Source organism: Macrosteles quadrilineatus, unplaced genomic scaffold (genome assembly GCF_028750875.1).
Source record: "Macrosteles quadrilineatus isolate MER2022 unplaced genomic scaffold, UCM_ALF_1.0 Scaffold_3__2_contigs__length_128488019, whole genome shotgun sequence".
Taxonomy (NCBI): Eukaryota; Metazoa; Arthropoda; class Insecta; order Hemiptera; family Cicadellidae; genus Macrosteles; species Macrosteles quadrilineatus.
In genome coordinates, this window is record NW_026542596.1 from 27,389,791 (window position 1) to 27,405,522 (window position 15,732).

Sequence of the window (15,732 nt, forward strand, 5' to 3'; positions counted from 1 at the left end):
TCAGATGTTTTGACAATTCTAACCGTCAAGACAAACTGAGAAACCTATAATTAAACATGTGGAGCGGGATTTTAGAGAAACGCATCTTCCATTAATACTTTGGTACATATTGTGTGATTTTCAAATTTAATAGGACTTGAAAAGTTATAAAGCTAAACAAATGTACAGCGGGTGATCAAATTTCTGGTTTCTATTTTGGCAACAGAGACAATTAATTAAACAGCTTCTTATTGTTGCATATTTGTAATACGGTAATACTAATACATCAAAAGTTAGTTTACACATTACTCAACGTGTTACAATAATTGCCCAGTTATTCTATAAAAACAAAAATCTTATGTAAACTCTATATCGTACCAAAATTAGGGAGAAAGGTATGGTCAATTTAATCACTCTACTGAGCTAACAATTTTCAACGTAAATACACTATTAAAGAAAATTGGAATCATTAGAGATATGTTTTTCATCATCGTGGAATACGAAAAGCCAAAATTTTTGCTGCTATATGAGTGATATTGTGAAGAAGAGTCATAACAATCATTTTTTTCGTTCGCAGACCTTAGGCATTTCGTAACCCTCCTCCCTTCAACATATTTTGCATAACGATTTGCACTTACACCCTTTACAAAAGTCAGTTGTCCTAAGAACTGAAACCCATAATCGTGAAGAGTAAAAAATTTATTCAGAGTAGGTACCTATTTATTAAAACAAAAAAGGATATTAATGCTGGTTTTCTAAAGAAATCTTCTCTCATGAAGCAAGTTTTTTATATCACTGCTTACTTTAACTGACAGAATTTATTAATGTGGGGCGTCTGAAATCCTTACATCATACACATCATTACAAGCTAAATTGACCGTGCGTGTAAAAATTTTTTCCCTAAAAAAAGTGTTTAAGTACTTCCTCCTCTAATTCCTCCAGTACCTAAAACTGCCTCAGACGTAGACAGCAAGAAAAATGGTTGTTCAAACTAAATTTGATAGGGTGTGTGAGATCTTAAGTTCAGTTCTTCAAATCAGCTGTTTTGGCAATTCTACCTGTCTAGGCAAACTGAGAAGCCGAAATCAAGTCGAGATAAGTCAAGCCAATTGAACACGTGTAGAGCAAGCTTGAGTAATAGCTATTTACCTACCAAGTGTAGTAAGAGCGTTTTTACATCACGCAAGTGATATAAAGAAGCTCTTGCGTAACGTGTAACGTACAAGATTTTACCTGACCCGACAATATACAGGGGGTTACGTACAATATTTTTCATCATCCATTTCACTCATCTAACAGTAAGTTCTTTTACAAACAAAAGCTAGGTTAGCAAAATTCTTTAAAGCATAATAATAAAATTCAAGCGCACAGTTGATTTCTAGTGTTGAAATGTTGGCTTCATAGAGGTATATTTTTTAAGTTGAGCACTCAATGTTATGGGTTTCATTACTTCACTAGTGAGTGTTTGAAACTTTACTTCACTCATGAAGTAAAGAAGTTGTTTACATCACGCTTGGGATAGGGAAGTTTAACACAAGGTATAAGTTTAATATAAGTAATATAAGTTAATATAAGAAGTTTAATATAGGGTAAAATAAGAAACATATCTTCCATTATAATAAACAAATGTAATAATTTATTATGAGGGCTATTTAAAAGTAAGAAACGTTTGAGAATAAAATCAATTTGTATAAAAGAATACAAATTTAATCTCTATAAAGATATCTTGAAGAGCAATTACAATACTACTTCAGATTTTAATGTAGTCGCCAAACAAATTGACATACTTACCAAGCATTAAGGTAGTCCGGTGGACTACCTTTGGAATTCCTATGATGTCGAATTCTGCCGCCCACGATCCCAATCATTCAGTGGTATGCAACTGGAGCTCCACACCTTGTCATCAAAGCACTATTCTACTAACCAAGTCTTCATTTTTTGAACAAGTGAAAGTCACTTGGATAAAGGTCTGGACTATATCGGATAATGAGGAAAAAATCATTTAAAGGAATGAAAAAGATCTTGATCTTGCCCGATTTGTCGTGTAAGGTCGGGCATTGTCAAGCAAATTCAAAATTTGGACGTCAACTTTACTCTTAGTTTGTTTTAATTGAATTGCTATCCTAAGGCTGAGCAAAGTTTGACAGTACCGCTCAGAGTTCTATAGTTGGAAAACGTTCAAGATAGTCAATCAGAAACACGCTATAGGTTGTACCTCCAATTCATAAGTCGCCCATTTAAATCTTCCTGTTTTACAAGGTTTGAAAGCATTTTCTCGGTTTTTTCACCAGTTATGATCTGACTCAACCACGAATTGTTATCTTGATGGTAGGAATCAAAAAACGTCAAAGTAAAAAATGTTGTGCATAAGATTGATGTTATCCTAGCTTTAATGTGACAATTTCAAACAATTAAGTGTGTTCGATCTGAAGGAAACAAAGCAATAGCTCTGTTTTTGTGAAATGGCAATTTTCCTTGAATCTTTTCATTATACTTAAGCAATTAGTTCATCAGTGACAATGCTCGGTTGTCCACTCTTTTCTTCATTATGAACGTTAGTTCAGCCTTTTTCTTTTTTAAACTGAATGAACCATGTCTGGACAAAATATCACATGATTTTTGTTTTTTGTACACTTCACACACTTAACAATGCATTTCTATAGGCTTTTAGCCTGGAACCTACAATCTATTTCCTACAGACCAAACTACACAACTGGCAGGATTTTCAATTGCAACACACATTTTCAAATGGAACTGCAACAATGGGGAGCGCAACAACACTTCTGCTGTGACGGCTGGACATAGTCACTTAGGAGGCAAGGCTAACACATCTTTACTTGAAAGTACGCAATTAGTGTGCACCTAGGGGCGTCAGACATAAAATACTCCTTACTTTTTGAATAGCCCTCTTAATATCATAAATAGCCAGCACACACACCTTATGGAAACACTCTTTAAACCCAAAATCCTAGTAACAGTCAAATACTTCACCTACAGTACATCCTCCCTTAACCAACTGCTGCTCTGACCCCCAACACCACCTTAGCAAAAAATGAGATTGATTTATCCGGCCTGAATTTGATTTTAAAACTTCTATTAATAATAACCAAGTATTCAGTTTCACAAGAAAATGTGCTCTTAACATTTCTCAAAAATTAGTCTCACGGCCACAAATAAAACTGATTTAATTTCTGTACCATATCGTTTACAAAGAGAGCAAATACAATTGTTTTTCCAGAGCTCATAATTAAAGTAAATAAGTTGGATCAGTTGCTGAAGGTCTAATTCCCGGAAGGTCTAATTAGACCTTCGTCGACACACATTTTGCAGTTTGTACTTGTTGCTGAGGGTCTAATCTGGCAGTATGTCGAAGGTCTAAGTCCCGGAAGGTCTAAGGTTCGAGTCCCAGAAGGTCTAAGATTCGTGTCCCTGAAGGTCTAAGATTCGAGTGCCGGAAGGTCTAAGATTCGAGTCCCGGAAGGTCTAAGATTCGAGGCAATAACGCAACAACTTTTAGAGTTGTAATTATCGAGATGTTTCATTCAATCCAAGATCGTCCACTCCAAAAAGTAATTTTACACATTATTTGCCTGTTCATTCAATCCAACAGGTACAGTCAGCTCTAGAAGTAGACTAACAAGTAGTTAATTAATTAATTTGGCATTTTAGCGAATTTCCCATATAGGGAATAAGCTATTACCGTAGTACTCATGGTAAGACCTGGACCCGGGACCGATTTTTTTTTTCGTTTTGAGGTCCCTAGAGGCCAAAAACACCATCCGTTCAAATTCATATATATATATATATATTTATATATATATATATATATATATATATATATATTTATATATATATATATATATATATTTATATATATATATAAATATATATATATATATACTAGCTGACCCGGCGAACTTCGTATCGCCAAAGTTATAGGTTTCCCCTAAGACAGACCGATGGAAAGAAAGTACCGTTAAGTTTAATTTTCAAGATGATCTCGTTCGCATCGCTCAATCACGTCCTGGTTGAAGTTCGTTCGCTACGCTCACTCACCTTTGGGTTGGAGCTCGTTCGCTACGCTCACTCACCTTTAGGTTGGAGCTCGTTCGCTGCGCTCACTTGCCTTCAGGTTAGCTCGTTCGCTACGCTAACTCGCCTCCAGGTTGAAGTTCGTTCGCTACGCTCACTCACCTTTGGGTTGGAGCTCGTTCGCTACGCTCACTCACCTTTAGGTTGGAGCTCGATCGCTGCGCTCACTTGCCTTCAGGTTAGCTCGTTCGCTACGCTAACTCGCCTCCAGGTTGAAGTTCGTTCGCTACGCTCACTCACCTTTTGGTTGCAAATTAGCTGTTGTCATAAATGTAAAAGAAATAATAGTGCTGCACCCTGTTGGTAATCCTTGTAACTTTAATGCTATTGAACATCATAGAACAGAACCAACTTGTTTAATTGAAACAGCTGTTAAGATTCATTAATTCCATTTCTCATAAGGTTAACATGGGAAACTCCAGAGCCACTGGGGCGGAGCCCTTTTAAGAATTTCGAAACGGGAAATAGTTTACTTTCTATTCGCATACCTACAGAATTTACACACCAAATTTCATAACGATCGGTGAAGTCGTTCCGGAGGAGTTTGCAGACAAACACTGTGACACGAGAATTTTATATATTAGATATATATGTGTCCGTTAGCGCGATAACTCGAGCAAAAATGATCCGATTTTGATGAAATTTTGTACAAACGTGTAAACCTACGTTTATTGGAACGAGTTCGCGAACCAGCATGATCGGACCATGGGAACGGGGGTTTATGGGGGCTTTTATGGGTTAAAAATGGGGTTTTCCCATTTTTGACCCAAAAAACATAAAGTTTTGTAATTTATTTCCAAACTATTTTGTAGAGCTTAAAAAAACAAATAATTTAGTATATTGAAGCGTTATAATGCGCCTAATGGTTACGGAGAAAATTCCAAAAAATTGTAAATTTAAAATTCCCATGTTACTCTTATGGAGAATAAGTAAACTGTTGTAGTTTGCTTGTTTATTAACATATTTTGCCCAAATTTGGAAAATGTTTTTATTTCTTACTAACTATTAACATTTTACATAAAAAAAACACTTACCCTCCCTGTTGCAGCAAACCTAAGTATGTGTTAAACTGATTCTATTTAAATAGGGAATAAATATGATATTTTTAAGGAGACATTTTAGTGTAAATCCAATCAGGCAAATGGAAATTCGCTTAGTCTGCAGGTTTGCTGCGGCGGGGGTATTACTGTATATTGGATCGAGTGCGCATTGGATTGAACGATCAGGATAATTTAAATGTGTAATAATCTTAAACTTAAATTCCATATCCAATATATAATCAAATGTATGTTTTCTGATTGAGTGATACAGTATCATGAACCTAACTGATTAAAACTATAAAATAACTTAGATAAAAATAGTGTTACGTATTGCAGATAAGTATTAAAAAGTTTATAGTTATTGTTGATTCGTGATTCAGCAGTGTGCTTTAGGTAGTCCGTGCTTATTAATCAATAGCTCAAATGAAAGCTGGAATTTAACTAAAGATTTTTAGAGCAAAACATATAGGGTAATGTAATTTGAACTTGTGGAATACATCTTTAATTTAGTAAAAAAATCGAAAATATAATTTTTTTTCGTCGAGTAATACATTAGATAAATTATTGATGATGCTTGATGAGAAATATATGCTTGCATAGCTTTATTTTAAGACAGAAATTATGAAAATGGGTCGAATGGTAGAGCATGGGGCTTCACAGTTCCAGAGCACGGGTTCAAATCTCACCAATAACAAATGGATTTTATCTATAATCCACGACCCTCTTGGAAGTGTTGGGTGAACTTGTAGATAGGCATTTAAGTGCCATACTGACAGTATCCTATATATTAAAACGAAACAGGGTTTTTTTATTTCACGATTCTGAATCAACCACTTGACGGATTTTTATGATTTTTGTGTTGAAAGAAAGATAATTTTGAGAACTAGGGAATGTCGAAGCCATAATTTTAGTTTAGGGTTTCAGTTTTTTAGAAATTAAGTTTTAATTTTCAAAAAGTCTAGCAGCCGACGGACGAGTTTAAGTCGTTTTAGTGGTGGTTTAACTAACAGCTGGTTTCTAACTGTCATTGAAATGTTTATGTTACAAGTTGTTTGTATACAAAAATATTGATCGTCAGAGTTTGCCTACACACTATTTCACTTTAAAATGCAGTTTATTTCCTACCGTAAAAGATCTATGTTATCAGGATATTGTGTAGTCTTGAACTAAACATTTTAAACGTATAATCAAGTTTTGTCATAAATGCAATCCGTCTAAGTATAATTGCTTAATCCTTTAAGATATAAGTGGTTTACGTGTTTATAAATTTTTTTCTAGATGTTTGAATATAAGTATGACTGCATACAGTACACATTTTATTTGTAATGAAAATGTCAACCGGAGTAGTAGGTCTCCAGAAAACTGACCAGTAAGCTGCAGGGTGTCAGTAGAACCCAAAATCGATTCATACCATATCAAAACTATCCCAGTAGTACTGTTTGATTAAAAAACTTGATAAAGGGGTACAAAAGTAGACCAAAAGGCTCGGATCTCGGATGGGCTGGGCAGGCTTTGCATGGCGGAGAGAAGATACTTCAACTTTTAAAAGTGTATTTATTATTCCAAGGAGTACTACAAGGTAGACGACCACTTGGAAGACCAAGTAATGAAAAACATCTTCAGACTGGTATTTTCCTTAGAAATGGCAGGGGATGGAACAGAACGGGAGGCCAGGATCATTTTAGAGGTGTTAGTGGCCAAGGTGGTAAAATAAGGTACCGTACGGTAAGTGATAGTATGCAGTGGAAGGTGGTATGTAGCTACTGTACTCAAAGCCAGTGTGTGTGAATCGGCCACCAAGCTGTAAACTAGCTGTTCTGAATCATATTCAGTTTTAATTGACTACTCGATTCCCGTACGTAGGACGGGCCAACAGCTCGTTGTCATTAATTATAATCTATAGCACGATTACTAGAAAAATAGGGTATTTTTCTAGTAATCGTGATCTATAGTACATTTTCGTACTGTCTGCCAGTAGTTTTAATACGGGAATACGCTTTATTTCTTCATAAAACCTTTTGTACTGCCGTTGATTATGGACGCTAACTGCCTACAAGTACAAGTAATGTATCATATATAAGGGGGAAAACGTGATTCATGTGATATTATTTCTTTGTACTATATTGGCCACTAATTACTATACAGAAACATCTTTTTTCTGCATTAAACCATTTACACTATCATCGATTATAGGCACTAACTAAAGCTTATAGTTATAGCCAACTTATGGCCTACTAAAAACTGTCCTTAAGTATCCTATATATAATACGAGTAAAGTTTGAATACTTGTCAACTCGATCTGGGAATCGGCCCTAACAAAAACGTTTATATTTACGGAATAACTAAGTTCTGTGTCAAAAATAAGTTCTAGACCAGTGGTATAGCCAGGAAAAATCTATTTTCGCCATAATATGAGTACAAACTTTTGAAAATTTAACATGGGCCTTATGAGAAAACATTCCACCATTATTGTCATTTTGTTTACATTTTAAGACATAACGTGACGTTCTGTACCCACGGGCACCTACGTTAGTTGTCTGTCGACAGTACACTAGCAAATTACAAATACAGTAAAAAAGGAAAAACATCAGTTGTTATTATTGAGCAAAGATTATATACTGAAGATTACTCGATACATTGTAGCAGGACTTTTTTTTATCTATGATTATAGTAAAGGCTTGCAGTGTGGAGTGTGGGAACTGTTTCTGACGATTAGATTAAGGTAACTGCAATCCAGATATGATATGGGAAGGGAGGGAAACAGGTCCACGACGTAGGAAGTGGTGAGGGAAGTAGTCAAGGTGTGCTGTACGGAGTGTGGAAACTGTTTATGACGATTAAATTTATGTATCTGCAATCCTAAAATGCTATGTCAAGGGAGGAAAACCGGTCCACGACGTAGGAAGTGGTGAAGGAAGTAGTAAAGGTAAGCAGTCCGGAGTGTGGGAACTGTTAATGACGATTAGATTAAGGTATCTACAATCCTAAAATGCTATGGGAAGGTAAGGAAACAGGTCCGTGACGTAGGAAGTGGTAAAGGAAATACTGTAGTAAAGGTGAGCGGTCCGGAGTGTGGGAACTGTTTATGACGATTAGATTAAGGTATATACAATCCTAAAATGCTATGGGAAGGGAGGGAAACAGAGGTCCGTGACGTAGGAAGTGGTAAAGGAAGTAGTAAAGGCGAGTAGTCCGGAGTGTGGTAACTATTTATGACGAGTAGATTAAGGTATCTGCAATCCTAAAATGCTATGGGATGGGAGCGAAACAGGTCCACGACGTAGGAAGTGGTGAAGGAAGTAGTAAAGGTGAGCGGTCCGGAGTGTGGGAACTGTTTAGGACGATTAGATTAAGGTATCTACAATCCTAAAATGCTATGGGAAGGGAGGAAAACAGGTCCACGACGTAGGAAGTGGTGATGGAAGTAGTAAAGGTGAGCAGTCTGGAGTGTGGGAACTGCTAATGACGATTAGATTAAGGTATCTACAATCTTAAAATCCTATGGGAAGGGAGGAAAACAGGTCCGAGACGTAGGAAGTGGTGAAGGAAGTAGTAAAGGTGATCGGTCCGGAGTGTGGGAACTGTTAATGACGATTAGATTAAGGTATCTACAATCTTAAAATCCTATGGGAAGGGAGGAAAACAGGTCCGAGACGTAGAAAGTGGTGAAGGAAGTAGTAAAGGTGAGCAGTCCGGAGTGTGGGAACTGTTTAAGACGATTAGATTAAGGTATCTACAATCTTAAAATCCTATGGAAAGGGAGGAAAACAGGTCCGAGACGTAGAAAGTGGTGAAGGAAGTAGTAAAGGTGAGCAGTCCGGAGTGTGGGAACTGTTTATGAGGATTAGATTAAGGTATCTGCAATCTTAAAATGCAATTAGAAGGAAGGGAAACAGGTCCGCGACGTAGGAAGAGGTGAAGGAAGTAGTAAAGGCGAGCATAGTGTAGAGTATGGGAACTGGAAACCAATTGTAACAGTTAGATTTATGTATCTGAAATTGAAATACTGAAATGCTATGACAAGGGATGGAAACATGTCCATGACGTAGGAAATGGTGAAGGAAGTAGTAAAGGCTGGTATCGCAGAGCGGGGGAATGATTTTCCCCGAGCAAAGCTCGGTCCCCAGGTACTAGGTATTTATTTAACTAGTGTGCCAAGTGGCACTTTGCTGCACATGAGAGAAATGTGTATGTACGAGCCGCAGGCGACTGTGGAAAGATTCTCGAGTGCAGCAAAGGCACTTTGCGCTCGTGTTACACATTATATTTTTCCAACATATAATCTGATTAACATATAATCTGGATAATCTGAAATAAGATGTCATCTTGGAGAGTGGTGGGGGTTAAAGGGGAGCCTCTGATTCCAGTTGAAGGGTGTATTCATTATGTGTGAGGGAAACGGACACGGACCTCGGTTCCCGCGGAGAATGTCATTTTGTGCCACATGTCACACTGTGTGCAAGTAAAAACGATCGCTACGCTCCTATCGGAAATTCCGTGAAAAGGTTTAATCTCCATTAGGGTTCCAAGGTCTCGCTCAAAATCACTTAATATTGATATTAAAATTATTCTCTGGCATCGAACACAAAGTTTTCGGTTGTATTTGGATCCGAGGTCCCGCACCAGGACCTCGAAACCATAGTAGACCTCGGACCCACGGTGAAAAATCACATCGATCGCCTCGGAACCGGCCTTATACGCACGCACAAATTCACAAACTTTAAGATTTATAATATTAGTAAGACTAGCTGACCCGGCGAACTTCGTATCGCCTAAGTTATAGGTTTCCCCTAAGACAGACCTCTAGCTGTACCCGCGGGCTTTGCCCCGTTTAACTTCATAAGTATTCGCATGGCTCAATCACGTCCTGGTTGAAGTTCGTTCGCTACGCTCACTCACCTTTAGGTTGGAGCTCGTTCGCTACGCTCACTCACCTTTTGGTTGCAAATTAGCTGTTGTCATAAATTAAAAAAAAAATAATAGTGCTGCACCCTGTTGGTAATCCGTGTAACTTTAATGCTATTGAACATCATAGAACAGAACCAACTTGTTTAATTGAAACAGCTGTTAAGATTCATTAATTCCATTTAAATATGAGTACTCATAAGGTTAACATGGGAAACTCCAGAGCCACTGGGGCGGAGCCCGGATAAGAATTTCGAAACGGGAAATAGTTTACGTCCGATTCGCATACCTACAGAATTTACACACCAAATTTCATAACGATCGGTGAAGTCGTTCCGGAGGAGTTTGCAGACAAACACTGTGACACGAGAATCTATATATTAATACGCAAGCAGGTTTCTTTTCACAGTCATAACTCGATAACGGCTTGACGGATTTTAACGTTTGAGGTGTCAAATTAAAGGTATTTTCATGTAGATGTGCAAATACGTCTCAGAATATTAAGAAAGGGCATCACTTAAGTACACGTAAGGGCTAAAGTTTGGAAGGCGGCGCTATCTGTTGACATTTGATCAAACTCATTTCCCTTTGTTTACAAATAACATATGGACGTAGTTTGAAATAGTTTTTAAGGTTAACCACAGACTGCAGGACTGAAAACTTCCAGAGCAAAGCTGGAATTTATATTTTGTTCCAATCTGTTAACTAAGTCTGGTTCATAATGAAGAGTTTTCTATCAATACTAGACAACAAAGTGTTTAAGAATAAACATTTGATTAATATTTAAAATTCTTTTTGTCTATGGTTAAATTGATTTACCTTACATAGTATTTTACTGATTATCATGTAGTTACTGTTCGATGTGATGAATTGAATGTTTAAAAATGATTATTCACAGGGCAGTTATCCGTTACATTACCATATTACCATGTGATTTACAATGTGTATCAAAATTCAAATTTCTTTATAGTGTTTTCTGTTGTTTGGTTAACTTTCTTATTTCATTACAATTTAAAATCAAATGCCGCCAGTACGACGAAGAACTGTGAGTGGCTGGAGGGAACGCGAACATGGCCGCTTGCATCAACCTCTCAATTGAACATTTGATGGGTACATAGTGGTAGTACCACCGTTGTGATAGTCCAATCTCGGACAAATGAACGTTAAAAGTTTACATTGTACTGGCTTACTTATTTTTAAGCAAGAAAATGCTGCCCGATACAGTTAAGTTTTTACTCTTTGTTTCCATAAATGAAAAGTTCGATTACCTCATTTGTGCAATTCACCTGAAGGTATCTTCAGGTTCTTATTGGAAACTCCCAATCTGAAAATAGGACTGTGAGACTTATATCCAGAAATTATTTGTATAAAGTTCGTAAATTCAATTCTGCCATTACCATGGTCAGCTTCGAAGCTCATTAAGATGAGAAAGTTCCATAGGGGTCTACAATTTTTAAGATCGGTGACATGTTTTACCACCGAGTGGGTCCTCTAATTCCTCAAGAAGGTGATGATCCTGAATACGCATAGATATATAAGTAAGTACGACAATGTCACTAGAAGCCAAAGGAGAATTAAGCACAATTAATTCAAACAAAAAATTCAATGAAAAAATATGCGGAAAATAGGGTCATAATGCCAACCCATATGCAAATCTTTGAAGAATGTGGCAGACATTATTTAGGGACTAGAGCTCCGAGGAGTCAAGTGAGATTCTTATGTACAGAATAAAAGACAGAAGAACAAGTATCTTCCCTCGGTACAATGGTGCTACCTGTGTAGGGGTCGCAGCAATTTTTAAAGCTGAAAACAAAGCACCACCTCGCCAAACAAATCGTATAGTTTTTTCCAACACTAATAATGTTAAAGGCGTATCCATTCTAGACCTGTCGTTAGATCCACTTGCTTAACTCTTACGTTGCCAACCGGAGACTTGGGTTGGGGCCCCTAATTTAAACACGCCTAAAACAGAACACATCAAAGAAATAATTTAACAATGCTAGAATAAGAGTAGCGATGGTTAGTCATTGAGCTACATTAGGTCAAAAGCTCACTTTACAGTGTGTGGCTGACATCTACGTGCTCATAGAGTGCACCCGCCTACTATACATAAGAGATAACCAAAGCAGTATGAGAGTGAATGTAAATTGAAATATTGTAGATTACTTTTATATTTTCTACATCATAATATTTTTATATTTCTATAATCAGTGATATAAATTATTTTAGAGTGACTCTTTGATTAAGGTCTTGATGTTTATATTTTTGTTCATTTTTTTAATACAAGCTTCAGTTTTGCTCGATTTCGAGCAACGGGTTATCTAGTTTTATATATTAGAAGATGAAACTATTGATTGGCTAAGTAAAGCTGAAATAAACAGAACAGAATCCTGAACACCAAAGTGTTTTTTTTACCAATTTAAACTGATATAATGATTTATTCTGAGCTATAGCAACTGTTATGGCCCAGCAACTATGCCAGTAACAAAGTTTAAAGTGTCCAATAGTCAATGATATCATAATATAAATGGAGATTTTTTTTTAAAAATCTCCATCGTACTCGTAATAACGAGCTAGTAAGTAGTGGCAATATGGCAAAGAGACCCCACTTTCGGCGTTTTAGAGGCTATACGGGGGCACTTTTTACACGAGAAAAATTTAGGATCATTTTTTAGCCACTAATTTCAAAAATCCTGATCTTTGCCCACAAATCCCTATATAGTTGTAAAACCTTATTTCTTACTTATTCCCTATGAATATATTCGAAATCAAGCTTAAAAAGCTATTTTATTTATTTATTGACCCACATAAGTGTAAATTTAGAGTAGTGGCAATAGAAGAATATGACCCCACCTTAAAAGTTCTTTGGCCCAGAACTTTTAAAATTTTCGGCGAAAAAATTTCCAAAGCCCCAGCTCATTTTTTTGGCCACTTTTTTTAAAGACCCAGCTCTCGACCTATACACCCCTATATAAAATTTTTACTTTTTTAATACTGAAAAACACGTCTGGAATATGGCTCATTTTTTGGCCACTTTTTTAAGACCCGGCTCTCGTCCAATACAAACCTATATAAATGTTCAATACCATTGTATAACACTATTAAAATTTCAAATCCACATCCATTCACATGTATATTCTCAAAATCATGCGAGGTTTGCACGCGAACTCGGGCGCGCTCCCGGCCTATGGTCACGAGCATGCTCTCGACCCATGCTCCCGCTCCTGACCCATGGTCAGGCTTGGTCTTCTCGTCTCTAGTGGTAACGCGGTGAAATAGCTTGCTCCTTGCTTCTTGTCTCCAGTGGTTGCTCTTGATTGAGGTGACACCAATATTTTTTAGTTATATATATAAAAATGAAGACCACATGTCAACAGTGTTCTGCTTCTTTTTCTAACAAAAGCAACCTGATTCGTCACTACAAGTTAATACATCAAATGAAGGTAAAACTGTGCAAAGTTTGTAATTTAATCTGTGATAGTAACATAGCTCTAAAATCTCATATATTAAAAACTCATAAGACTTGTAATTTTTGTAAGAAAAATATTGTTGGACATTTTAGAAGACATGTCAATTCTTGCAATAATTGTCCATACACAATGATTAAATTTGTTGGTGAATCGATTAGAGCTGACTTTGAAAATACTATTAAGTCTTGTCCTCTGCCAATGAAATGGACATTAGTAAGGAGAATCAAATTTATAAAATAGTCAATGGATCAAAATGGAAAATTAGTTAATGAGAAAGAATGTATTGCGGATTTTAGAAGCCTTACCACCTTAGATATTGAGAAGAGAGATTTAAAGCCTCAAATTGAAAATGCACTTTTAAAGATTGATGCATCCATACACAAATATCAAGCCCAAGGTAGTGGATGGATATATGACCATACTAAATATTGGCAGCTGCATGTTTACAAGTATAAGCCCCTAACTCCAAAGTCATATATCCCCACACCAGAGAGTATTAAATCGAAACATGCAGTTTTAAATATAAAAAATTCTGATAATAAATGCTTCCTATGGTCAATTTTAGCAGCTTTACATCCAAGGAATGCTAAACATGCTAATAGAGTCTCCAATTATGTACCCTATGAAAATCAGTTGAATATGACAAACATAAATTATCCTGTGAAAATATCTGATATAGATAAATTTGAAAGACAAAATAATATAAGTGTAAATATATTTGGGGTTGAAGATGATAAATGTATATATCCATTAAGAAGAACTAAACTGAATGGTAATACTCACATAGATCTATTGTTATTACAACAAGGTCGTAAATCGCATTACTGTTTAATTCGTGATTTTGATAGGTTAATGCTACGGTCTACAAAACACGACCACAAGAAGTATTTTTGTAAGTTTTGTTTACAATATTTTTACACTAATGATAAATTGGAGCGTCATATAACATATTGTAAAAACTTTGATGCCCAACGAGTGGAAATGTCTAAACAAGATACATTACAATTTAAAAATTATAAATATCAACTTAAAGCCCCATTTGTAATTTATGCAGATTTTGAGTGCTTTATAAACTCAAACAACCATACTCCATCTGGATTTGCATTCGTTGTAGTAAAAGATTCTAAGATTATTTCTGAAGAGTTATACAGTGGCAAAAAATGTTATGGACGTGTTTTTTGAAAGATTATTTGAGACTTATGACTTCATTAAAAGTCAAATGGCGATATATATTCCCCTTGTAATGACTCCAGAGCAAGAGGCATCTTTTCAAAACTCAACGCATTGTCATATTTGCGAAAAGCCTCTATATTTTGATAGGGTACGTGATCATTGTCATTCAAATGGCCAATACCGTGGAGCTGCTCATAATGATTGTAATTTAAACTATAAAGTAACAATGAAAATCCCAGTATTTTTCCATAACTTGAAAAATTACGATGGTCATTTAATAATGCAACACTTGGGAAAATATAATTGTAAATTAAATTGCATAGCCAAAGATATGGAAAAGTACATTTCATTCTCTGTTGATGATTTAGTATTTTTAGATTCCTATAACTTTCTGTCCCTTCCATTATACAAATTAGCTTCCAATTTAAATACATTTAGATTCATAGACAATCCACTACTACAACGTAAAGGCGTATTTCCCTATGAATATATGACGGGACCAGATAAGTTTACAGAGTCTCTCCCCCGAATTGAAGCATTTTATAGTACTCTTACTAAAGAACATATTTCTCCCAATGAATATGAACATGCTAAAAATGTCTGGACCCATTTTAATATAAACAATTTACAAGAATATCATGATTTATATCTTAAAACAGATGTATTGCTACTGGCTGATGTGTTTGAGACATTTAGAGACCTGTGTTTAAAGGATTACAAACTGGACCCCGTACATATGTATTCACTTCCTGGATTAACATGGAAGGCCTGTCTTAGAATGACTGGTATAAAATTACAATTATTTCAAGATATTGACATGCATTTGTTCATAGAAAGTGCAATCAGAGGAGGAGTCAGTATGATTTCCACACGCTATGCTAAAGCCAATAATAAATATATGGGCGAACACTATGACCCCAATCAAGAGAGTGTCTATTTAATATATTTAGATTGTAACTCACTATACTCCACAGCAATGTGTGAACCACTGCCCGTGGATGAATTCCGTTGGACAAATGAGATAGACTACAAATACAATCAAAATGATGAGTTTGGTTACATTTTAGAAGTTG

General features: G+C 36.1%; 1 protein-coding gene across 1 annotated transcript in view; it reads right to left on the minus strand.

The window, feature by feature from the left end:
* Positions 1-15,732, minus strand: part of LOC128990330 (uncharacterized) — a 230,359-nt gene that overhangs the window by 193,859 nt on the left and 20,768 nt on the right. The gene's annotated exons all lie outside the window — the stretch shown is intronic.